Source organism: Ovis canadensis, chromosome X, assembly GCF_042477335.2.
Source record: "Ovis canadensis isolate MfBH-ARS-UI-01 breed Bighorn chromosome X, ARS-UI_OviCan_v2, whole genome shotgun sequence".
Lineage (NCBI taxonomy): Eukaryota > Metazoa > Chordata > Mammalia > Artiodactyla > Bovidae > Ovis > Ovis canadensis.
The window spans coordinates 105,625,135-105,638,783 of NC_091727.1; the positions used below are offsets into that span (position 1 = coordinate 105,625,135).

Sequence of the window (13,649 nt, forward strand, 5' to 3'; positions counted from 1 at the left end):
CAGATAAAGAAACTGACGTTCAGGCAGTCGTGGTTTTTTGTTTGTTTGTTTGTTTTGTTTTCCTCTGGTTTTCTTTTTTTTAATTTAATTTAATTTTAATTTTTTACTTTACAATACTGTATTGGTTCTGCCATACATTGACATGAATCCGCCACGGGTATACACGAGTTCCCAATCCTGAACCCCCCTCCCACCACCCTCCCCATATCATCTCTCTGAGTCATCCCAGTGCACCAGCCCCAAGCATCCTGTATCCTGTATCGAACCTAGACTGGCAATTCGTTTCTTACATGATATTATACATGTTTCAATGCCATTCTCCCAAATCATCCCACCCTCTCCCTCTCCCACAGAGTCCAAAAGTCCATTCTATACATCTGTCTCTCTTGTGCTGTCTCGCATACAGGGTTATCATTACCATCTTTCTACATTCCATATATATGTGTTAGTATACTGTATTGGTGTTTTTCTTTCTGGCTTACTTCACTCTGTATAATCGGCTCCGTTTTAATTATCTGATGCTTTAATTATCTTACCCAAACTTACATTGTCAATAAGTGGTGAGGCAGGTTTGTTATGCTAGATAGTTTGACTCAAGAGCCTTTGTTCTTCTACCACACCACTCTGATCTTCTGGGATGGTCAGGGAAGCATTCATCTATAATACAATCTGTTGACACCTAGGCTGTACTCTAAGGGAACCATATATTCCCAAGTAGAGATAATACAATGATCACTTTAGTTAGGGAAGGGCTTTAGATGATAGAAAATTTCTTTAGATGTCACCTATAGAGAGAATATGAATCCCAAATGCTCCTATGAGGAGTTATGTCAGTAAGGAAACTGGAGTCTAGTCCTGGATTTCCCCTTAAAGAGCCATGAAGTATGCTTCCAGCTACCCTCGAGTTCTCAGCAAAATGGAAGACGGGAATGGAGTTAGATCAGGTGACTGCCAAAGTCCCTGCCAAGTTTAAAACTTCTTTTCTCTGACTGTGAGAGAATGGAAGGCCTAACAAGTAAGAGGCATTGTTTACTTTCATATTGGGACCTCCAGTGCCTTTCCAAAGTTTACTTTTCCCACTCAGTCCCTACCTCACAAAACAATAATGATAATCCATTCATCATTTTTTAAAGATTCCACAAAGTTTTCACCAGCTCTATTCCAAACTGCACAGTAGCTGGACACAGATTATCTTATTCTTTCAGCTCACAAACCTTATGCTATGAAAATACATGGTTGCATTAATCTTCACGGTGGCTTAAAAACATATTTATTTATTTATTGGCTGCACTGGTCTTCGTTACTGTCGCAGTGGCTTTTTGCTTCCTACTTGAAAATAAAAGGCCTCATCAACTACTCTGGAATGTTACTATTGGACTATTTGCAAATGAGTAAATGTAGTTAGGGGAGGTAATGTGATATATTCATTCAGTCAGTCAATTAACAAATATTAATTGAGTACTCATATGTCAGGCACTGTGTTAGGTGCTAGAATACTAAATTTGCAGGCTTCAGACCAGTTTAACCCCTTATAAGCTTCATTGGGCAAATTAATCTCCTTATACCCCAGTTTTCTCATTTTTTAAAGTAATAATACTACCTGCTATACCTACTCCAGGGCTTCTCTAGAGGTTCAGTGGTGAAGAATCTACCTGCCAGTGCAGGAGACGGGGTTCAATCCCTGGTCAGAAAGTTCTCCTGGAGAAGTAAATGGCAACCCACTCCAGGATCCTTGCCTAGGAAATCCCATGGACAGAGGAGACTGGTGGGCTATAGTCCATGGAGTTGCTAAGTGTGAGACATGACTAGGTGACTAAACAACAACATACCTACTCCAACCCCTAGAGTTATAAAAGTTCAGTATGGAATGATGTGAAATAAGGAAATGGCAACCCACTCCAGTACTCTTGCCTGGAAAAGCCCATTGATGGAGAAGCCTGGTAGGCTACAGTCCATGGGGTTGCAAAGAGTCGGACACGACTGAGCAACTTCACTTTCACTTTTCACTTTTTTCACCTTTGTAAACTGTAAAGCACTACTTACTGTTGGTAATTTTTTTCTTGGACTCTGTGTGTAGGATTTTAATTAATGAAGTTCTTTCAGTCCTTGAACCCCATTGGGATATTTCAGAATAAAAATCGTGAACAGGAGTTCTAGTTCAATGAGTTTTTCAGTCTCTTAGTGAGTCACTGGTAATTCTAGACGCAGAACTTAAGCTCTACTAATGATAAAGGTACATTGTGGTACCCCTTGCTGATTTGGGAAAACTCCTTAAAAAATTCTTATGATGCATTGTCAATGTTTTAACATTCTGTAGACCACTCATTGCTCTTCATTGTCACAGGAATTTATAGAAATATTTATGCAATTATATATTCCTTATTCATGTGTTGTTAATTACTTTTGTTTAGTTTGTACATGATGTTCAATTTATTTGAATCTGTTAAGTGGAAGATATTTTTTTGGTAAATCAGAGTTGGCAATTCCCTACTCATTCACACAATGGTAGTGTTAATAGTGGTGGTGTTCCATAACAGTAAGAAGGTTAGAATGAAGAAAGAAAGCGTGACAATAGGCTGCTGGCATGACAGGTTGTAGATTTTTCCTCTTCCCTGAGCAGAGGTTAAATGTGAGCCAAACCTTGTATACTAGAGCAAGAATATTGCTGATTTTCTCTGCTATACCCCATAGCGCCCTTCATTTAAATGATGATACACCCCCAAACTGCACCTTGCTCATTCTAATAAAAGGAATTGCACAGATGCCAGTATGTCTGTGTGAACTCTACCAGTTAAGTATATCATTGCAGTTTAGGCATGGCAATTATGGATCGCTTGTTTCTGATAAAATTGCATATTTATTTACAGTAAAGCTTTGAGAATAAATATTTCCAATTTTGTTTCCTCTCTCCCCCTTCAACTACAAGCAGGAACAATAACTGTCATCACAAAATAGAACTCTGCTTTGGGTTTTGACATCGGCATTGCTCCCTAAGTGAAGTAACTCCATTCACTATGTCTACCTCCGTTCCATTTCTCTAAGGAAGTAAGAACAAGGAGTGGTAGAAAGAGAATGAGTTGTTATTAGGGACAGATATCCAGAGAACTGTTATAAAATATGTCACCAGGCCTGTATTGAGTGTTTATGGAGTATGCAGTGCGGTATAATATACTACAGTGTGTGAGCGTGTATATGCATACCGGTGCAGGGGATAGGGGCATGGTGAGCAGATAAGATGCCATCTACTAAGGAGAAAGAAACTGTGCTTATACAACATGACCTGGAAACCATTATGAAACAAAAAGGAGTGCAAGTAGAGCATGAAATAGACATCCATGGTAGGAAAAAGGTGCTAATAGTGTTGGTATGGTCAGAAGGAATATTTAGTTACTGATGCCATCTCAGCCATCTTCCCTAGGAAGCTATCTTTTTATAACTTAAGAAATTCTGGACTATTTTCTCTTGCCCTTCCACCACATTCAGCTTAAATGTCTTCAAGACATGGTTACTGTTTTCCCTTTATTGATGATATTATTTGTAGAAATCATGTTTTCGAGAATATGGAAAAGCAGTTTTGAAGTCCAAAGGTACCTTGAAACCATCATTGTAGTGGAAAGGCAGTTTTACTAGAAAGTGTGAGATCTCTGGGAATTGAGATAGTAATGATTTATGTAGCAGGGAAGATAGCAGGTTTGAGAACATGGAGCTGAAAAATGAATCTGGATCTGTGTAGAGTAGCTCTAACAGGAAGCCTGTCATAGATTGATATGAATTCCAAGATGAAATCAACTACTTAGTGGCAGGGCATGAATAGTATTTTTATGCAGAGGCCCCACCACATTAAGGAATATGAAGTTAAAGAAGGGGGAAAAAGCTATAAAGCAGAATCAAAGAGAAGCATTGTAGGTAAATGCAAAGAAACATATTCCCCACAGCTGAAGTTTGGTGTACACATTGAAAGGGAAATCTCATTCTTAATTCCTAAAAGGCAATTAGCCTATATATCAACATACAGAGGTTCCTGGAATGTTGATTTTTAATGAATCAACTCATCCTTGCTTACGGGCATGAGAAGTACTACTCCAGTTGCCAACCATCTTTCATAGTGTTCAACACTCCTATCAAAGTTAGCATCACCTTTGGCTGCCAGAGACAAGGAAAATAATAGAGGGAGTGTCAAGAGATGCTGTTAACAAATTTTGACCATCATGCCCCACTCCTATTCCTCCAAACAAGGACTTAAGAGATATACTGCAATTCTGTGGTTAAGGTGCTAAAGAAAAGTATAGTCTGATAAGTTTAAGTAAGAAATAATGGAGGTTTAAGTCAAATCTTGATTACTCAGGAGCCCATTATCTGGTTTGTGGGTTATCCATACCCTTGCTCATTTTATTTTCCATTTTGCTCTTTAGTTCTGGTTTTTACCAGAGGGTGGGCAGGGAAGAAATGGAAAAACTGTACTTTCAGCAGAAAATTTTGCTAGCTGTTAATGCTCTGGTAAAGATTCTGATGGGGAAGGAGACAGAAACCATGGGCCAAAATGAGACGTTTGATGTCTATGTGAATTTCATTTTTCTTCACAACCTCTTGCCCTTGCAAAAAGGTGAACTAATTATATAGCTTTGGTGGAGGGGAGGGCAAAATAAGTGAAGAAATCAACCCTTAAAGTTATGAAAGTTCTGTTTTTCAGACCCCCTTTATCGCTGTATTAGGCTGGAAAAATATACTATACCAAGCAAAATGTCTGTTGGTCCCTGGGAAAGGGTAGATTAAATAATTTAATGTGACATTTACAATAATATGTCATGGTTTTTTTGGTGGTGGTAGTAGTCAGCATTTTTCATTGTTCCAAATGTATTCATTAACACTAACATAGCTGTTTGACCTCCCAGCTCCTATCTGTAATCCCCTTTCCTAGGATGTCTGGTCTGTGTTCCATTTCATTCATTTCCTAGCCCCCAGACTAATTATTTGGGGTTGGTAATAAAGCCACATGTGTCATTTTCTGGCTTATTTATGAATTAGAGATATAATCATGTTATTGTAATACATATTTTTGAAATGCAAAGGGTTTTCATCATGGGTAAATTGGCTATCCTTTGTGGTGGTCCAGAAAGCCTTTAAAGTGACATTTATTTTTAAAATGTATGTGTGTAACATAGCTTGTGGTTTACCTACGGTGAGGGAGAAAGAAGTCAGAGACTTAGAAAAAACAGTTATGAAGTCTTATGTAATCTTCGAAAAGAAAAGGATCAGAAAGATGAAAAAAATGTAATTTTGCTTGATCAATTCAGTTCAGTCGCTCAGTTGTGTCCAACACTTTGTGACCCCAAGGACTGCAGCACACGAGGCTTCCCTGTCCTCAAACTCATGTTCATCAAATCGGTGGTGCCATCCAACCATCTCATCCTCTGTCATCCACTTCTCCTCCTGACTTTAATCTTTCTCAGCATCAGGGTCTTTTCTAATGAGTCAGTTCTTCGCATCAGGTGGCCAAAGTATTGGAGTTTCCGCTTCAGCATCAGTCCTTCCAATGAATATTCAGGACTGATTTCCTTTAGGATTGACTGGTTTGATCTCCTTGAAGACTCTCAAGAGTCTTCTCCAACACCACAGTTCAAAAGCATCGATTCTTTGGTGCTCAACTTTCTTTATAGTCCAACTCTCACATCTATACCTGACTACTGGAAAAAACCGTAGCTTTGACTAGATGGACCATTGTCGGCAAAGTAACGTCTCTGCTTTTTAATATGCTGTCTAGGGTGGTCATAGCTTTTCAAGGAGCAAGTGTCTTTTAATTTCATGGCTACAGTCACCATCTGCAGTGATTTTGGAGCCCAAGAAAATAACGTCTCTCACTGTTTCCATGTTTTCCCATCTATTTGCCGTGAAGTGATGGGACCAGATGCCATGATCTTCATTTTCTGAATGTTGATCTAAAGCCAGCTTTTTCACTCTCCTCTTTTACTTTCATCAAGAGGCTCACTAGATCTTCTTTGCTTTCTGACATAAGGGTTGTGTCATCTGCATTTCTGAGGTTATTGATATTTTTCCCAGCAATCTTGATTCCAGCTCGTGCTTCATCCTGCCTGGCATTTCACATGATGTACTCTGCATATAAGTTAAATAAGCAAGGTGACAATATACAGCCTTGACGTACTCGTTTCCTGATTTGGAACCAGTCTGTTGTTCCATGTCCAATTCCAAATGTTGCTTCTTGACCTGCATACAGATTTCTCAGGAGGCAGGTCAGGTGGTCTGGTATTCCCATCTCTTGAAGAATTTTCCAGTTCGTTGTGATCCACACAGTCAAAGGCTTTGATGTAGTTAATAAAGCAGAAATAGATATTTTTCTGGAACTCTCTTGCTTTCTCGATGCCAGCAGATGTTGGCAATTTGATCTCTGATTCCTCTACCTTTTCTAAATCCAGCTTGAACATCTGCAAGTTCACAGTTCATGTACTATTGAAGCCTCACTTGGAGAATTTTGACATTACTTTGCCAGCATGTGAGATGACTGCTACTGTGTGGTAGTTTGAACATTCTTTGGCATTGCCTTTCTTTTTTTAAATTAATTTATTTTATTTTTTAATATAAATTTATTTATTTTAATTGTGGCATTGCCTTTCTTTGGGATTGGAAAGAAAACTGACCTTTTCTAGTCCTGTGGCCACTGCTGACTTTTCCAAATTGGTTGGCGTATTGAGTGAAGCACTTTCACAGCATTATCTTTTAGGATTTAAAATAGCTCAACTGGGATTCCATCACTTCCTCTAGCTTTGTTTGTAGTGATGCTTCCTAAGGCCCATTTGACTTCTCATTTCAGGATGTCTGGCTCTAGCTGAGTGATCACACCATCATGGTTATCTGGGTCATGAAGGTCTTTTTTTGTATAGTTCTTCTGTGTATTCTTGCCACCTCTTCTTAACGTCTTCTGCTTCTGTTAGGTCCAGACCATTTCTGTCCTTTATTGAGCCCATCTTTGTATGAAATGTTCCCTTGGTATCTTTGATTTTCTTGAAGAGATCTCTTTTCTTTTCCATTCCCATTCTATTGTTTTCCTCTATTTCTTTGCATTGATCACTGAGGAAGGCTTTCTTTTCTCTCCTTGCTATTCTTTGGAGAAAATATATATTGTTTTATATGTGTGTGTGTGTGTGTATGTGTGTGTGTGTATATATATATATATTGCTTAATAAAATATTTTAAAACCAATGTGTTGGGCAAATCTATTTTGAAGAATTAAATAACAAATGATAATAGAAGTAGGAAGACCTTCGTTTTTTTAAAATATAAACTCTTGACCTTAAAATATTATATATGGTCCAACAAAAAATGTTTTATGTCAAATATATGTGAAGCCAATATTCTTATATTTTAGAGGAAGCCTAGAAAACACAAATATGCCTTGTGAGTGGTATCAGCTCCTCACAATCTTCATTTTTGTGAGTAAAAGATGTATCATGGCATGACTTACTCCATCCTTGCAGAACTAAAACGATTTCTAATACAGAGAAAATATGTGTACCAATGTTTTTGTTTATTTAAACCCTACCTTTTTGGGCTTAATTAATGTTCAGTTTGGAAGCATTGCAATTAAGGCTCAGTCTGCTTGAAGGAAGTTTCCTGTTCAGAATTGCCTGTTTACCATGCTGGTTTTCCTCACTTCTTATTCCTAGGAAATCATTTCTAAATAACTAAGTAGGCAATGGTACAAACTGAGATAATTGGTTGGTTTTTCACAACTCCTAGAAATTCTTAAAATTACAACTCTCCTGATCACAAGGAACACAAACAGCCTGATCCCTGGAGTGGTAGTTGGGAGACCCAACTCTGCCACTGGCTTGCTGTGAAACTTGAAATAAATCACCTAGCCTCTCTTAGCTTTAGATTTTCAAACGTTAACTGTATAATCAGTCATACCTTCTCTGGTCACCTCACAAGGTAACTTTGAGGTGGATATGATGGAGAGTTGAAAAGTTAATAGCAGTCTCTGAATGTGAGTTATTATGTTAATATAAGAAAATCAAGTATCTATTTAGTGACAGCAGTCATGTTCCTGATTTGGCAGCTTTTTCAAATGTATCTACATTCTTGTGTATAAGCATCTACTTCTCAGATGAGAAGTACATTTGAGAAGTCAGATGAGACAGTACATTTGCTGATGCAGTTCACCACTGTGCTGAAGGGCAGAAGTAACCATTTAAAAAAGTATAGCTTGCTAGAAGATATCTGGGAAGCAGCAACAGATATATTGCTGTTTTGAGCTGAATCACTTCGTTGACCACAAGGCAGAGTGGCAGCAAGCTCGGATGGGAGAACTGAAGTCATTATCCAAAGGTCAGACTTGATAAGCAGACTCTGCTATTTCTTCCCCTAACTCCCATATGTCTGGAGGGGCATGTAGGTCGCCAGGGAGTCAGAAATCTCACTGTCAAAAGAGTGTTTAAGTGATTTTCTGCAAATAGAACTGGCTATATTCTGTGCAGAATGACAGAATTCCTGTCTTCAAGGAGTTCTTAGTCTGAGGAAGTAAGGCAGCATTTGGAGCTTCAAGTAGGGTCCATGTCAGTCCTGTTGCTTGGCTCCAAGTAGGCATTCCGTAAATGTCATCTGGATGATTGGATAAATGAATGGGTGGACAGACGAGAAATGAATGAACAATGGACTTTGAAAGGTAATTCCTTGGAGTTACTGTTTGAAAAAGCAAAGGTGACAACTTGAAAACCTTTAGCAATTTAACTTAGAGCCAAGCATCTACTTTCACCAGAAATTTAAACATTTGAAATCTAGACCAAGGGTGGGGAATATATTCATTATTTTTACTAATCTGTATGTAAAATAAAAGCAAAACTTAAAATTAAGAATTCCAGCTCTTACATATGAAGTTACACTTCAGTGAATTACTATATTATGAAGATCAGTTATGTTGTATAATTTATCACAATTATTTTTAGTCAACTTGATTTATTTACTGCCAAAACATCTTGGAGGTAAATTTTACAATTTTTCTTTCATCAGTGGTGAACCATGCAACAGTACAAACATTAACCCCAACAGAGATCCTACAGGTAAGGCAACATGGTACAGGGGAAGGATCTGTAGCCAGAGGGTCTGGGTTCCCGCTCCTCCATACAGTCATGTTATAACTTTGGGTAAATCACTGAAACTCCCCTGAGCTACAGTTTTCTCCTCTTCCATCATAAGGATGTTGTGTAAGCACTTGAAAAGCTGTAAAAGTCTATAATGTCAGTTGTTAGAGAAAAGTGTTAGAAATAATGTCCTAAGTGCTCCAAGATTTTGGTTTCTGGCGTTGTGGTATACAAGGTGGAGTGCAGTTCCCAAATGTCAGCCACCACCTTGAGAACATTCAACTTAATGGTCATTACATGAAAGACTCCCTAAAGTTACCATTAAGTAAAAGGTATTTAACATGGCAGTTGAACAGATTATAAGGTACAAATTTTGACTCCATTTAGATGATACTACTCTTTTGAAGACTTCTCTTATGTTTGCCAGTCCACATGGCATGTACCATGCATTGCTCTGATTTGCAATGACCAAAATAGTGTTGTTTCACTGACAGGCCCTCATGACATTTGACAAGTACCAAAGTTGTTAGAAGCTTTTCTTCAATATAATTGTCACTCCCACTACACTGCAAAATGACCATTTCAATTTAGAGGATTATTATCCCTACTAAAAATAAATCAATTCACTATCCTCTAAAATGTAACTGTGTTTAAGAGCAATAGGCAAGCCACAGGCATTCTCTGTGTGTTGGATGAGGTTATGTGTTACCAAATGCTCAAATCAGGTTGTTACTGAGGTATAATTCTATATCCAAGAGGGAAGATAACTATTAAGAATGAGCTCTAAAAAAAGACATTTTATAGATGTATTAAAATAGGAAACATAAGCTGATTAGGCAAAGTTCCAAAGATTCATTAGTTTATTAAAGTAGATTGAAAGGAATGTTTGACAGATTTAAATAAATTAACCTTTAATGAGTACCCAGGGGCCAAGGAAAGAGAATGACAGAGGATTAGAGTATTTTGCCTGATTGTTGCATAATGCACACGGATTCATTTTGTTCTCAATGCTCATTGCTGTATAACAATACTAATAAATAAAAAGATTAAATTTAAAATATCTCTAGATTGTAATTGTTGCCTGCTCTTATGTATATACAAATACCATACTTTGGATTTAATAGCAGTCCTATAACTTTGGCAGAGAGATACAAGTAGTTTTGTCAGCACAGCATTACATTTTGAAATGTCTCATATGTGAACAAAGCTTTGGCCAATTAGAGTAATTTATTCCTAACATGTTAGACATGCTTTTAGTATTTCAGCATTTAACTTTTATTCTGAGTTTCACAATACTTGTGCTCTAAATGACATTATTTGATAGCCAGTTACTTGAGAAATATATTGGTGTTTAAACATCTTATTAAAAAAAACTTGTCTATACTTACAAGTTCTTGTCTATAATTAGCAAAATTCTTAAGGAGATTTTTTTTTGGGGGGGAGCAGTGATGGAAATGCTTGTTTTTTTTTTCAGGGTGCCTTAACTGTACTACTATTAAATCATTTACTTACATGCGAAATAAGTTGTGAGTAGGTGGTACCAGGAAGGCATTCATCAAGGTCTCCATCCTCTCTTGTTTTCTACCCCATTACTGAGTTTTATATCAGGTGTCTATTTATGTTTTCCATATATACATCTCTTATTGTTGTATCTTAAATGCAGAGCTCAGAGACCATATAGCACAGCACTCATCTTTCACATGAGGAAACTTTGACCACAAATTACTTGCCCAAGGTTCTCCAGCTAAGTTAATGGAAGAGCAGAGACCAGAGCTTGTGTCTTTGTTCCCTGTTCTTCCACTATACTTAACTGCTTCCTTTGCATTTTTTACAGTTTACCAGACCCTTCCTAACATTCACTGAGGAATCACTGAGGTGACAGGTAATATGAGCAAATGACACTGCAGCCTGATTTTATTAAGTGTAGTTGTAGTTTAGACACAGTGCTGCCCAACATCCTTCATGACATTGTACATGCAGTGGAGTAAATGAATGATCTACTTGAGGGCATGGATGACTGGCCTGGGCTCTGAAGGGTTGTGAGATTGGGAACCAACCTCTAAAGCAGTGTGGAATCTTTTTCCGGAGATAAGAAAACAGACATAATATTTCTGAAGCATTTTAGCTGCTATCTCCTATACCAAGGAAAAGAACATAATCCTGTGGTAATATTTTACCTGAATTTTTTCCAAGACTTCAGGTTTTGGTATGAGTTTCTTTTGGTTGCTAGAAACCTTTCTAATCTTATTTTTCCATCTTTTTCATAGAAACATCATAAACCAGACAAGTTTATGTCTAACCTATTTATAGTACACAACCAATACAGTGTCCTTTATATTGTAGGTAATGAATAAATGAACTTATTCTCTGTTATTTGGTTTTAACTTAAAAAAAAAAAACACACACACACACACAACACTTTGGGTAGTGTATACTCATTTGCTTCCTTTAGAGCAGTTCTTTTCAGTCCTGGCTGTACCTGTTAGAATCACCTGGTGGCCCTACCCTAAACAATTAAATGAGAACTCTGGGGGTTGGGCACAGGCATTGGTAACCAATACAGTATTGTAAAGTAAAATAAAGTAAAAATAAAAATTAAAAAAAAAAAGTTCCCCAGGTAATTTTAATATGTGTCCAGCAATGAGACACTGTCTTAAAGTCTCACTCTCTTCTGGAGATACTCCTAACAAGTCTGTAAGGTTTGTGACTGAGTTGAGACAGGAAGTAGCTGGTGAAAAACAAGAGAATACAGGAACTGCTTTTGGCACCATTCACTTTATAGAAAACCGGATGTGGGCCACATGTGTATCCAAAAAGACAGTTGCCTTTTAGAAGCCCAAAGGAAGGATCCTTAAATAGAATCGGTTTACTGTACTATGGCTTTATGGTCACGCTTTGCATGTGCCCAGAAAGCTAGGCTCCTTGGTCAAGTATCTGGGGCCTTAGTTCATTGCTAGTCCATTTTTTCTTTCCACCGTCAACTTAGAAACGTGCCAAATTTCCAGGAAATTCACCTTGTTAATTTACCAAGGCTGTAAATGTACCAATCCAAATCTGTCTCCAGATGATGTATTTCCCCCAAGCCTTGAACAGGAGGGGCTCCAAAAATAACAAAACGACAACAATGGAAGATGGAGATGGATTCGATTAGGGAGGGAGTGAAAGTTGGAATGACCTTTGACTTTTGAGACCAGTCCGAGATTCCAGTGACATCGGTTGGAATAAGAGGCTTCTTAAGTCTTTTCCAATCCTGGATTCTTTTTAAACACAATTTTGGAAAGTTACTGTGCTTTCACACTCGGACTTCACCTGGTATAACAGCTTCTTCTATTGTTTAATCTGAACAATTGCGCTTATGTGTGTTGCCTCTGTGGTGCCTAGAACCATTAGGTATTAAGAATCTGCTCAGTGTTTAAGGCCTATCTTCCACAACAGAACGTGACTTAACAGTGCTATTTTGTTGCAGAGAAATTCTTAAGTTGAAAATGTTCACAGAACTGAATTTGGCTATGGCATTCTCTTCAATCCATCACTTCACAATCTCCTAGAAGCCCTGATTTGCTCTGTCAATTGTTTGTCTCAAAGCATCTTCCTGAAATGAATTTACTTTAAAGTTAAAGACAATTAGAGTGCTTCTTCTCCAGGAGACAATTACAATACTATATTCTTTGGCAGGGAGAAAAACAATGTAGCATTAATTTTTTCAAGCTTTCTTTGAGTATTGTTAAAAGGAGAATTGTCAGCTTAATCCAACATATGATAATAACCAAAAGACAACTGCTATTAAAATACAAGGTTTTCTCATAAGACCATTTTGAAGAGTTGTTGGGGAGAGGAGAATAAGGAGAAGTATACAGGAAAAAGGGAAGGAATCTGTTAAGTATTTCTGACCTTCAAAGACACTTTCATCAGTAAATGTTGCAGACAAAATAAACTAAGTCTGAGACCTATTAATAAAATGTTATTCTCCCTCCATAGCCCAATACTATGTTATCCTGCCTCTTAGACTATTATGCTTTTTTTTTCCAGGATGAATTGATACCTTTTGACAGGCTTTGCTAAGAATACATAGTAAAGGTCAAGTGTAAGCCTTTTGATGGTGTTTCCTGGAAGCCTTTATGCCATGGCAAATAGAGATTGGAAGCAGTTTTCTTTTTCACTGTAGCTTTGTGGATATTCTTCCAATGGATTGTGCTTTTTCTCGTGCTGAACTCCCAAACCTTGCAGGATTTTTAGGACTGAAACTTAATTTTAAAATGGATCATCCTTGGACTCCTCTCTTCCCTTCAACTTCCAGACTCAATCAAACACCAAATCCAGATAATTTCATTTCATGAATATCTCTGATATCCATTTCTTTCTATTCACTACTGCTATCTGAGGTTATACTACTGTCTTCTCTCCATTGTATCACTTTAGTATTCTAATTGGTCTCTCTGTCTTGAGTGCCTTCTCACCTCCAGTGTGTCCTTCATTCTGCCATAAGCATGAACTTTCTAAAGGCAAGTATCAGATATTGACAACCTCTCACCCAGAACACCTACAAACCTATAAACA

At 37.6% G+C, this 13,649-nt stretch overlaps 1 protein-coding gene across 44 annotated transcripts in view; it reads left to right on the forward strand.

Annotated features, from left to right (window-relative positions):
- Positions 1-13,649, forward strand: part of ENOX2 (ecto-NOX disulfide-thiol exchanger 2) — a 284,254-nt gene that overhangs the window by 84,157 nt on the left and 186,448 nt on the right. For 5 of the 44 annotated variants that reach the window (XM_070292028.1, XM_070292032.1, XM_070292046.1 and 2 more), the window contains exon 3: positions 9,022-9,071. The exons of the other annotated variants lie outside the window; for them this stretch is intronic. The gene's annotated coding sequence lies outside the window, so the exon portion shown is untranslated. The remainder of the gene's footprint in view (positions 1-9,021; positions 9,072-13,649) is intronic. 44 annotated transcript variants of the gene reach the window in all.